The sequence below is a fragment of the Rutidosis leptorrhynchoides genome, chromosome 11 (genome assembly GCF_046630445.1).
Source record: "Rutidosis leptorrhynchoides isolate AG116_Rl617_1_P2 chromosome 11, CSIRO_AGI_Rlap_v1, whole genome shotgun sequence".
Lineage (NCBI taxonomy): Eukaryota > Viridiplantae > Streptophyta > Magnoliopsida > Asterales > Asteraceae > Rutidosis > Rutidosis leptorrhynchoides.
The window spans coordinates 231,183,800-231,198,169 of record NC_092343.1 but is presented as its reverse complement, the minus strand read 5'-3'; positions in this window follow the sequence as shown (position 1 = coordinate 231,198,169).

Below are 14,370 nucleotides of genomic sequence, written 5' to 3'. Positions count from 1 at the left end.
ATCAAGAACAAGGAATCTAGTGTTTTAGAAAAGTTACTTAAATGAGATGAAATTGGTATCAAGTTGTAGAGGATGAAGAGAGGATTCAAAATATGTAATTTGTTTTGATGTTAGCCTCCTAGATCGAATTTAGATGATGATTGAATGATTTTGAGAGTTGAGAGAAAAATGGAAGTAGTAAGGATAAAAGAGGTGTGTGACAACCCCGGAATTTCTGACCAAATTTAAACTTTTTCTTTAAATGATTTAATATTTTCGACACGATAAGCAAAGTCTGTAAAATTGAATCTCAAAATTTCTGAACTATTCAATTACCCATCGACTGTTCTCGAGGATTTGTGAACAATTATATGTAAAAAAAGATACATATATACACTATAACTTGAAAACATAACAAAGTGTTGAGTATACGATACTGTGCATTAAAACTTATTGGTTTAAATATCTATTTGAATATATATGATAAGTTGGAATTGTAATGGTATGAATAACTTGCGATGTGTATTTAAAGCATGTTTATGAATATTAACTTGGTTATTAAATGTTTTAATTTAAAATAATATTATTAAATATAATTTGATAGATAACGAGATGATGATTTATAGAAGTAAATGACCAAAACACTCTAATGTTAAGATATACTTTGAGTGGTATAGTTTAGGGATAATTTAAGGCTATATTTTGACAAAGGTACGTGTCCCAAAATGTAAATTACAAGTTTTCTCAGCGTACGAAGGGACACTCGAAAAACTGGAACCGGGACATAAGTCGCGTAACAACGTACGACTTATCGGAATAAAAATTACAAGTCAACTATGCATGTGAATTTAATATATTATATAATTAATTATATAAATTAAATATATTATATATATTATTAATAATATGTCGACGAGCTAAAAGTTAAACAATTGTGAGCGGTCCCAGGGTGCCATGCGATCGCATGGCCGTGAAGCACAAATCCCATGCGATCGCATGGGGTGCTTTTTCAGGAAAGGTACTATAAATTGATCGAGTTCTGGCTTAATTCATACACACACATATTTATCTATATTACTCCGTATTATATTTATTATTTATTATTATTATTATTATTATTATTATTATTATTATTATTATTTTTATTATTATTAAGATTAATATTATTATTATTAATCTTATTATTATTATTATTATTATTATTATTATTATTATTATTATTATTATTATTATTATTATTATTATTATTATTATTATTATTATTATTAAGATTAATATTATTATTAATCTTAATTAGTAGTATTAGTATTATACATAAAATATTACGACGAGGTTATGAGCGTGTCACTTTCAAAATGGGTTTTCAAGCGGGATAGAGCTAAGGAAATTATGGGTAATGTTCGGGGGTATATTTATGAATCAAACCTAGTGTTTATCATCTCCGTTACGTCTACGTACTTTTCTGAAATATTGAATCACAATATTGATACGTAAGCATTTATATTTTATCTTTTATACACTATGACATGACCTAGCTTGATAAACATTTATTGACCAACATATGTTCTCTAGGTTGAGATCTACAGTTATTTGGTAATCCGAGTTTCGGTCACATTTTGGTGAACGACTTTATATGCTGCTAAAGTGAGTTTCATTTGCTCCCCTTTTAATTGCTTTTGCAATATATATTTTTTGGGCTGAGAATACATGCACTTTATTTTAAACGCAATGGATACAAGTACATACTAAATTCTACACTGATTTGAACCGAAAATCCCTTAGCTTTGGTAACTAGTAACTGCCAGTTATAAGAACTGGTGGGCGCGAGTAGTAGGATATGGATCCATAGGGCTTGATATCCCCGTCCGAGCTAGAGCACTAGCCTTTTAACGGAAGTATGCTATTTGAGAAGCGTACACTTTGGTTTGCGTGTATTATTAAGATAATTATACAAAGGGTATAAATTATATATACATTAAGTTTAGTTACCAGGGTGCTCAATTTCGTAGAATATTTTGATAAACATTTCTGGATGAAACAACTGAAATCTTGTGATCCATCTTTATGTACAGATTATGCAAAATATTAAAACTATGAACTCACCAACCTTTGTGCTGACACTTCTTAGCATGTTTATTCTCAGGTTCCCTAGAAGTCTTCTACTGTTTGCTTATATGTTAGACAAGCTATGTGCATGGAGCCGTACATGGCATATTTTTCAAGGAAACGTTGCATTCACCAAATCATCACCATGTATCTTATTTTGACTACATTGTCAATGGAAGTACTATTGTAAACTATTATTTACGGTGATTGTCTATATGTAGAAATCATCAGCTGTCAAAAACCTTTGATTTAAATATTCATTTATGGTGTGCCTTTTCAAAAGAATGCAATGTTTACAAAACGTATCATATAGAGGTCAAATACCTCGCAATGAAATCGATGAATGACGTGTTCGTCCATGTGGATTTGGAACGATCATCACAGTTGGTATCAGAGCATTGGTCCTAGCGAAACAGGTCTTGCATGAATGTGTCTAACTGATAGTTGTTAAGATGCATTAGTAAGTCTGGACTTCGACCGTGTCTGCATGTTAAAAGTTTTGCTTATCATTTCTTATCAGAAATTACATGCTTATCATTCTTAAGTCTAGGCACGTTTTCCTGCATTTATTGCATAAATAGTGTATAGACAAAAATTCATATCTTAGCGTATCTGTTACTGTAAACTTTTCCTGATATCTTCCGAAAATTTCTCCGTGATTTATGGAATTTGGTATTATATATACATATGTAAATTATGTATTGAAGAATACCAAACTAAATTCAATAATCTAATTCATATCAAAAATCATCTCCCTAATTATACAAGATGGATCCTGTATCTAGTTCAAATTCCTTAAACTCCGACAGCTATTCCGATATGGATATTCACCTGAATTTCGAAGACAGTGTAACCGGAATGGATCAACCAATTAGCCATCATCTATTCTGGATGAATTGGGGATGGGTTCGTAGTCTACTTAATCATTGGAGACAAGAAGAAGGTAATCCCTTCCATCTACCACATTGCCCTCTTGGCGAAGAACCTGAAGCACTTACCGACGAACCTGTTCGAGACACCATTTTCTCTCTTATTTCTAGAGTATCTCGTCACGATAATATACTATCTCAAATTCTGGATCTTATTCATCCTCTCGTCCAAACCGCCAATCATCCCGGTGTAGTAGAAGAAGTCAACGAGCTTCGTGCTCGGGTAGTGGCTTTGGAGAATATGGTGCAAAGGTTACAAGCACCAGCAGCATCACCGGCATCAACAGTACCACCGAAAACAACACCAACAGTACCATTACCACCACCAACAACATCCGTATCGCAAACCTCAACTTCACAATATGTTTCACGAGCATCAACGTCATATGCACCGTAGTTACCAAGAAATACCAGCAACAATAACCGATGAAGTATTAACTCATTTTCCCTGAAGAAATTTTATGTATATTTAATATCAAAATAAATCTTTTCGTACTAAGCTATTACGTGTGAATCTTAACTGGTAGGTACTACTCGGTTAGTTCATATTACTAATATGCAATGATGTACATCCTTCCTTAACAACTTAACCATTGTTAACTACAATCTCTGTTTCAACCCAATGAATTCCATTTCATAATAAACCAAGTGTATTAATCAATTACATATTTGATTTTACATTTTCAATTTTGATATACTCGAAACTTTCCAGAAAACATCATCTGTGTCTTGTAAGGTTCACAAAAATTCCACGAGCACCAACATCCTTCACCGAGGAATATCAATAAGAATAAATAATGAAATGTTGATTTCATTAGTGAAAAACTCCGCAAAGATTATGTAATCTTTAATGTTTTAGAGATTAATCATTTCTAAGTCAAGCCGAAAATCAAATGAGCTTAATATGATATTAACTCATTAAATCCGTATTACATCTGAAGAAATATACATACATATATTTTCATAAAAACTGTAATGAAAATTCTTTTGTACAAAATATTACTTGTGAAATCTTTAACGGGTAGGTAATTCCCGGGAAATATATAAGTTCACAATTAATATGTTATACTGTACATTCTTCAACTTTGATTCAAAAATTATTAACTATGCTCACAGCGATATACAATCGTTTCCATACAAATTCAATTACATACTCTGATATTGACGGATCAGAATCCAAGTCAAGATTTAACGGTTGACATCATTCTTAGATCTCTACATCTTTCAAAGCTATACTTTGACTTCAAAAATGTGAAAGATCCTTTAGCATTGTTATTACTGAAAATAATATTGCAATCCCTTTACAAAGTATCCAGTTTTACCACACTTCCAACCAGTCAACTTCGACTTTTCAGATTAGCCTTATTATAACCTTGACATATACGTTCTTGTTACTGGGGAACCTTTCATGTTCCACCACATTAGCAGTAAATTTACCAACAACTTCATTTATCCTTGATGTTTCGAAAAATCATTATATTCATAGAAACCCTATTATGTACTCATCCACATCTTGTAACAATAATTGCCATACCAACTACTGGGAATTAGCAATCAGTATTTTGAATCTCGCAGCAATTCTACACCAACAGTTATATATATACATATAATGTCTATCTCCTAGACTTACTTACTTCGAATGTGAAGTTTCTGAAAAACACCCCAAACTGTGAAACTAGTCCTCCGAATTTTAAAAAAATGCTGATGAAGCAGCAAAAACTATAAACGACCTTAACAGTCGAAAGTTGGATGATAAAGAGTAGTGTGTTGGAAAAGCACAGAAAAAGAGAAGGTTTGGAACTGGAAAATGGATTGAGCAAACTATGAAGAAGGTTGTGGATAAATCACAAAGACTAAACGTGCCTTCAAAGAATCCAAATGATTCAGTGTCTGCTGAAGTCATTAATGAATACCTTGCTCCTGACTCTAAACCTTCACAGACAAATCTTCTTCACCATCCGTTCATATTAGAAATTCTAAGATATTATCATATCTTTCATTATAAATATCTTCGATATTTCTGAAGATATCTTCATAACTATCATTGTCCGAGATTATTTATCTCTGCACGCTATATGTGTTATATCATAAAAAAAACTGTTTTAGTTTCTAGATTCTGAAAAAATTCGAATTTAAAATACGAATGTTTTTGAAGTAGTGTTTGGGAACTGAAGCATGAGTTAATATAATATAATGACACCTGATCAACGTGATTATATTACAGTAAGTCATGCTGAGTTTCTAATGGAACGTGATAAAGGTTCACAAATCACACCCTCATCATGAACCATGTTACATAACTCTTTCATTCTATTTAACCTCTAAATATATCAAGAAAATATTTTTCTTGATGATTCGATCTTTTTCGGATATCCTGGTAATTTGACAAATCAAGATCGTGCCATTACAATTTCTTTCTTAGAACATTGACTATGTTCATTTCGAAATGCATAACTACGAATTCTGGACCATTATCCGCTTGACTTAAGGCCGGAAAGAGAAAACAAAAGCATGAAGCTCCGAATTATAATGGAGAATAAGAAGCCCGATAAAAACCCCGAAATTACAAACCGTGTATATCAATGCGTATAGCAATATAAAGACACGGGAGAATGAAAAACACTATAACCCCAAGGTAATAGTAGAAGAAAATAACCTCCTCTGGTGGCAGATAAAAAAGAAGAATGAAGGATACTATAGCCAAGAAAATATCAAGAATCAGAACTGGATTAAGCATTTTCACAATCTATTAGGAAGTATGAAATAAGGAAGAAGCTTATAGGAGTGGTGAAAATAAATGAAACAGAAGAGGTCAATTTATAGTGAAATATCAGACATAGCAATCGAGGCAGATTACACATTTAATTAAAGAAGATCTTAATCTCCTTAATTCCCGAAGAATCAAATCTTATTTAGAATATGAAGATTTTCTATTCCTTAAATTCCGAAAATCAATCGTTACTACGTTAAAAATTAAGACGAATCTCTATTCCTTTATTTCACTCTTTTACGATAATTTCTTGATGTGGTAGCGGAGGGGTATAAAATACTATTAATTTTTACAAGGAAACACTATTAAATACGATACAATTTTACACAAGATATTTATTTATTTAGAGAACGGATATACTTAAACTTTGCTACAACACTTATAGGCAGTGTACCTAATCGTACAGTAGTGTAGTTTTTAGTAAGTCCGGTTCGTTCCACAGGGAATCTTTAAACAAAGCTCAACGCTATATTAGTTTACTTTTATAAAAATACAAATATATATATAAGTAATATTATTATTATAAAGGGGGGTTTTTACCGTTTAATGACCGGTTTGTCGATTTTAAAACTTTAGTCGCAGTTAAAACCTAATGTAAAATATTAAATAAATAAAAGACTTAATTTAAAGCGTAAAGTAAATAACGATAATGAAATTGCGAATAATAAAAGTGTGATAAAATAAACTTGCGATAATTAAAAAGTACGATAATTAAAAGTGCAATTAAATATAATAACAATAAAAATGCGATAATTAGAAGTGCAATTAAATATAAAATAAAGGAAATTAAATATGAAATAAAAGAATTATGCTTATTTAAACTTCCGTAATCATGATGTTTGACGTGTTGATTTTAGTTTTATGCCCATGGGTTAATTGTCCTTTGTCCTGGATTATTTAATATGTCCATACGTATTTGTCCATAATAGTCCATCAGTCATAAATATAAAGAGCGAAAGCCTTCGTCAAATTATTCTTATTCCCGAAGTCAAATATTCCAACTAATTGGGGATTCGAATTGTAACAAGGTTTTAATACTTTGTTTAATGAATACACCAGGTTATCGACTGCGTGTAAACCAAGGTTTTACTACTTTGTTAACAATTACACCAATTACCCTTGAATGTAATTCACCCCTGTTTCAACAAGTTTATTAACTATTAATCCAGTTCCGTATCCGGTAAAATGAATAATTATTGGTATTTATAGATATCCCGCCCACCGTACCCAGTCAAGCGTATGTGGTTATATATAAATACGTCGAATTATAAGTTTGTATATTAAATTAACAAGGTATTGTTTAGTTAATATAAAACCCATTAATAGCCCATAGTCTAATTTCCACAAGTGTCATTCTTTTGTCCAAACCCCAATTATGGTACAAAGCCCAATTACCCAATTTTAGTAATTAGCCCAACATCATGATTACTTCGGATTAAATAAGCATAATAATAACTTAGCTACGAGACATTAATATAAAAAGGTTGAACATAACTTACAATGATTAAAAATAGCGTAGCGTTACACGGACAGAATTTCGACTTACACCCTTACAACATTCGCTAACATACCCTAATTATTAGAATTATAATTAAAATTAAAATTAAAATTAAAATATAAATATAAATTTTTACGTAGTATTATAAGAGAAGAAGAAAAAGATGATATTTTACGATCAGAATGCGCGAGCTTTATAGGGGGTTTCTGAATTTGGGGCTCCGCGACTCGCGGCCCTTTTGGCCTTCAAACTCCGCGAGTCACGGAGATTGAAATTACAGCTCACAACTTTGGAGTCTTTCTCTGCCAACGGTTTTTATTTATAAATATAATATATATATAATTAATATAATTAATTATATATTATATTATATTTATATACATAGTTAACTTATAATTTATAGTCCGTTGCGTTAAGCGTTGAGAGTTGACTCTGGTCCCGGTTCCGGATTTTCGAACGTCCTTGCGTACAATTTTATATTTTGTACTTTGCGTTTTGAATCTTGTACTCTTGTAATTTCGAGACGTTTCTTATCAATAATTGGAACCTCTTTGATTGTCTTTTGTACTTTTGAGCTTTTTGGTCGTTTGCGTCTTCAATTCGTCGAATCTGTCTTTTGTCTTCACCTTTTATTATTTAAACGAATATCACTTTTAAATAGAACAATTGCAACTAAAAGCTTGTCTTTCTTAAGGAATAATGCTATGAAATATATGTTCATTTTTAGCATTATCAAATATTCCCACACTTGAGCGTTGCTTGTCCTCAAGCAATATCGTCTTGAAATACTAGAATCACTTCTTTATTCTTCACACTTTGTACATCAGTGATTTCTATACGGCGGTATAAACAATGGTAGTAACGATATGGTTTACAGTTCCACATGACTATAAAAATTTAGATCCATTAAGGAAATTGGATCTTTATGAAAACATTTGATCTTTTGAAAATTAAATCTAGTTTTTACCCTAGATAAGTTTTCCAGAATAACCCTTTACCGGTGTTTGCAAAATATTTTTGTGGGTTTGGTGGGTTTCAGATTTGAAAATTTTAGCTCAAAACTTATGGTTTTGTGTCACCCACTTGCTAACCTTGTATTTGGAAAGCGACATGTCCAGTTTACTTGTCCCGTATATTACTTTTCGGTAAACTACCGTCCGGTTGTAAAGGAAAGCGTTGAACAAGCAACTGTTAAGGCAATGTCCCCTGACATGCTTTTAATTATGGTCTATAACGTGTCGGACGCAATTACTATCCTTGGTAGGAGCAATAGTAAAACTCACCCTTATGATTTTTCGGTATGGCACAAGGTCCTGTCTTTGACCACTATGCAACCACCGTTCTTACGGTTGACACCCGATTTAGTTCAGGTGACCTAATGAATTCCAGGTGAATTCCTAGGATTTTACGTTCAATGGTAATGAACGCATTGAAAATAGGGTTTTCAGAAAACAAATCGGTTTGTAATTTTGATCAAAATATTTTCTCGTTCAAGCTCGAGTTTAGATATCATTGAATTCCATGAGTTTGTAATTCTCAATCTTTAAGGTCAATCTCAAGGATTGAGTAATATCAGGCTTAAAAGCTGATTTTTGATCTTTTAAGAAGATTATCCTTTCTGGGGATCTGATTCATTAGTCTTATCCAGCTAATTTGCATGGTGCCCCCCATTGTACAAGATAAATCCTTCTCATGGTTAGGATAAATCTGACCACTTGGCGACCCTGTTTAATGCTGAGGTCCGTGGATTTCCTGCTGATTTTAGTGATGACTTTTCTAGATTTTTCGTCAACCTACAGCTGGTCTGGACGACAACTTCATGACCTAAATCAAGAAGCGCGTGTCTTTTTCGGAAGACTTTACTTCCTTTTAATGATGGAATTGATTCATCGTGTAGATCCATCTTTTCTTTTCTTTCATCGGGTAAAACAGTTTAGTTTAGTCCAAAGCAAAAGTATTTTCAGTTATTTGTTACAGATATATGTGACATATGTTTAAGATAACTTGGTAAATTTTCCCACACTTGGCTTTTATTTTCCTTTTTATCGTCCTCTATTCCATTTTAAATGAATTTTAACATTTTAGTTTGTTTCTCAATTTATGTCCTTTCCGAGGTAACAATAATTTCGCTGTTAAAACCTAGTTTTATTGTTCATAAATATGTATAAACATGATTTTGAGTTCATTTAATTGAAAATTTTGAAAAATTTTTCTAGAATTGGGTAGTTAGTATATAAGACTATGGCTGTTCTTTATTATCAGAGAGCACTAGATTCTAATACAACTACTGCTTTACTAGTATTTTTAATGGTAACCAAGTGTATAAAGTAAAAAATTTTAAAATCCGAAAGAATTTAACCCCTTCCCACACTTAAGATCTTGCAATGCCCTCATTTGCAAGAAATCAGTAACAATTTAAATTATTGAGGGTGATTTGTGTGAAAATGATTAAATTTTTACCAAAGTTTCCAAATATATTGGCGTTTGTTTGCTGAATGATAAATGGTGCACATCATTTGTTCATTCCGTCTTGTTGTTATTTCACATATATTTTGCATCTTGTCGTCAAAATTAGTTGCTTTTGTTGAACTTAATGCCAGTCTTTGAAAATGCATTGTTTTACCCTGTTGTGTACATAAGATAAACTGCAAACATATATACATATTTTTGAAGTTTGGTATATTACCCCACATTCAAAAATTATTAAAATCTAAGAATAATAGTTAGATAATTATAAAAATGATTACAATATTAACAAAAGTATTAAACGTATCAATAATTACAAATTACAAAAAAAATAATAATAAGTATACTAGGGATGATACTGGTACCAATAGGGGTTCCAGGCATAACCATAGGTGCTATAGAATGCTTCGGCAGGGTTATACGTAGGATATGGTGGCTGCATCTCTATAGACCAGGGAGGGAAGATGGGTTTCGGTGTAGGAATATAGTTTCTACCTATATGTTGGCAATGAGCTATGATTTGGTTCTGATGAACTTGCCAATCTTCAAATGCTCTCTGTCTAGCATTTTCGTATTCCTGAGAAGCTATAAACCTTTGCATTTCTTGCATCTCATTCCCCCCTCCTACATTACCTTGCTGTTGGTTTCTCTCAACCTGTGGATGTCTACCATGGTATTGTACTGCGGCGTTATTTCGCCTCTTCAAAACTTTCGCACCATGGTATACATTTAAACCTATAGTATCGCGGGGTTCTGGTTCTTCTACTAATAATCCCCCCCGACTTATATCCACACCGAGATATTCACCAATCAAAGTAATAAAAATACCACCTCCTATTATGCTATGCGGTCTCATCCCCCGAACCAAAGCTGATAAATAATAACCCACACAATACGGTATACTTACAGCGCTTTGTGGGTCTCGAATACACATATGGTAAAACAAATCCTGTTCATTTACTTTTTCCTTGTTCTTACCCCTTTGTGTAATCGAATTAGGTAAAAACCTATGAATTACTCTTAATTCGGCTCTATCTATATCCAAATAAGAGTAATTTCCCCCTTTGAAACGGTGATGGCTTGTCATTTGACTTCACACACCGTGTGTATCAAAATTTTCATCTATCTTTCTACCGTTTAGTATCAACCCTCTACAATCGGCAGATGCTAACTCCTCAGGCGTATATATACGTAAAGCCTGAGCCATGTCTAGTAAAGACATGTGGCGCATCGAACCGCCTAACAAAAATCTAATAAAAGAATGATCGGTTAAACTAGCTACCCGATCATTCAACTCTATACTACATAACAATTCTTCACACCATACTTTATATACAGGTCTACGCATGGTGAATAAACGTACCCAGTCATTAAAAGAAGAATTACCATACCTCTGTACAAGTAATTCTCTAATTAGCCCGGCCAATTCTACAGCTTCTAAGGGTCCCCATTCTATGACCCTTGGTACCTCAACAACCTTAGAATGAAGAGTATGCAAACCCCTTTGATATTTTGTATAATCTGTCCAAAGTCTGTCAAATCTCAGGTTCGGGTGCAACTCTTCCAAGTGCATATCAGAAAAGGTCATGACTGGATGAGGTATATCCTGCTTGTAGTAGTTATCCACCTCCTATTGTTCCGCATTCTCAGCAGGAGCATTACAGGCTTGGGATGAAGATTCACCCCTTTCAGTCTGCAAAACACATCAAACACAATTTTTGTGCATCCAAATATGCATTAGTGTCAGCAAAATCATCAATCAAAATAATTATAATGACATGATCAATTTATATCAAACTTAAGCTTATTTTCATATTTTCATCAAATCTACACTTTTTCAAATAAGCATATACGAAAATGTTCGCCAAGTTCATAAGCATTCAACTCAAATAACATGTCAAAATAATCATTACTAGCAATTAAACAGGTTTCAAATGGCATTATCTCTCAAAAATCAAGTTCATGAATTTTAGACTTTGAAAAAGTCCACTTTAATTCTCAAAATCATGTTTAGGCTCAAAGTTTTGATCATTTAACTACCTAGACATGTTACACTACTTAATTTAGCAACAATTCATGACAAAAATCGGCCATAACCTGTTTATATCAAAAAGCCCCAAATTTGCTCAAGAACACAAACCCTAGATTACTCAAAATTTGAAGTTTAAGACTTCAAATCATGTTAAACAGCATCAATCTAGGTTATACAAGCATAATACATAAACAATTTAAGCCTAATTACACTAAAAAGCATCAAAATCAAATTAGGGAAAAAATGGCTCAAGAACACCAAATTTCGAATTAAATGGTGTTTAGGTGTAGAAATTTACCGTTTTTCTTGAGTAATTCCTAGATAGCATCCTTCTCAACATGATTTTAGTAAAAAATTTGGTGATTAACGGTTAAAAATTGTGATTTTTGAGGGTGTTTTTCGTGTATTTTCGAGGGTTATTTCGCTGTGTTTTTGAGTTTTGGGTTGTGTGGACTGAGACTGATCGTTCAGCTCTTTTTATTTTTATTTTTCTGATTTTCGGTCCTCCGCGACTCGCGGTGAAATACCCTTCAAACTCCGCGACTCGCGGAGTTTGCTTTTTTTTTTTTTTTATAATCATTAACTTATAAAACAATTAAGTACTTAATTTTAAAATTTTTTTTCCCTTGTTATTTAGGACGAGGTCGTTTCGGATCGATGTCCTAGTCCGTCCCTCGACAAAATTTTAAAATTTGTCTTTTTTGTAGCGATTGTTTTAAAAGCTAAGATTTTTGGTTTTTTTAATGTTTTTGGCATACTTTAAATTAATAAGATTAAAAATAATGATAATAAAAGTTCTCGTCCCTCCCTTGGGTAAAGCAATTTCGGTTCAAAGACCTAGTCTTCAACTTACGACGAATTTTAAAAATCATATTTTTAACTTAATGAGATAAAGTAAATTTTTGTTTTTAAATTCACACAACTTAAATATAAAATTCAAAATTAATATTAAAAATTCACACCAAACTTAAAATTTGAAATGCATAAAATTAAAATTTCATATTTTAAAAATTAAAAATTCACACCAAACTTAATTTAAAAATTCATATTATAAATTCACACCAAACTTATATTAATTTTTCAAATATTTACAATTTTAAAAATATTGTTTTTACAAAGTTTACAATATTAATTTAAGATTTAAATATTAATTTTAAAAACATGGTAAAAATAAAATTAAAAATCTTTTTGTCTTTTTATCCCACTTTAATCAATCAAATATTATCAAAAATATGCGCCCCTCTTTTCGGTAAAGTAATTTCGGTTCCAAAACCTAATTTAACTCATGACGAATTTTTGAAATATTTTGGGTTGATTGTTTAAAGATATTTATACCTTAAGAATAAACGTTAAATTTCGCAGTGATGTAATAAATTTTTGAATGATATCAATAATTTCGGTCGCCAAACCTAATTTTATTCAATACCAATTTAATACTTTTTAGCGAACAAATTAGCGTTTATTATCAAAAGGTTAAAAATAAAAATAAAAATAAAAACTGTACAGACATACCTGTGAAATAGATTTTTTAGTTATATGATCTATCCCATTCATAAGATAGTCGGTTTAATTGGTTTTCCATGGCTACATAGGCGTAACCTCGAGCATTTAGTGTCTTTTCTTCTAAACATATGAATGGTCCGTCTCTGCATAAAGTAACAAACTCGGTATTTGAATAGATTTGATTATTTGAACATTTACCTCCATGTGACCATTTTCCGCATTTGTGACATCTTTCTAGGTGTCGTGCTCTTCTTTTCGCTGCGGATTTTGATTTTCCTTTACCAAATTGTAACTTATTATCTTCGCATCTGGATTCTTTTCTAACTCCGTCCATTCTTTCTCTGATTACTGATACTATTTCACTTGGTAGTATGTCATTATTTCTTTTAGTGATCAAAGCGTGTAGCATTAGACCATGGTTTAGTTCACAGGCAGTCTTCATTTTGTAAAAACCTAAAAAAATAAAAATTCAGAATGGGGGGAGAAGACTAGTTCTTTAGGGTCTGCTAGGGAAAGACCATTTGGGTTCCATTTTCGAGAACTACACGAAAACAGACAATCTAACTCTAACAGAAATACATAAACCCCTTGATTTTCCCCACACTTAGTTGGCTGTGGTATCGAAATTGTGATTAACATTATTTTCAATTGAATCATTAACAACTTGTATATCTTTGACTTTTACTTCAATCCATTTGTTGATTTCCTCCGTAACTTTCACAAATTCAACTAACATTGCCTTTTCTTTTGACGATAAATTGGATATTAATCGGTTATATAACTTAAAGTTTCCTTTAATCTTAGCATCGTGAATCCGTTTATAAAGTTTCTTCTTTGAACTGTTAAAAATGGATTCATCTAATTTTGTATCATCAACGGCATTCTTTGTGATTGGATCATCATTAAGTGTTTCTTCATCTTCCCCACACTTATGCATTTTTATTGGTCTAACAGTTTTGGTTTGTGGAGATCTAACTTTTCGGTTCACAAAGGTGATCGATGTATCACCATTCCTAAGTGTTATTCTACCTTCTCTTACATCAATGAATGCCTCGGTGGTTGCTAAAAATGGGCGACCTAGAATTAG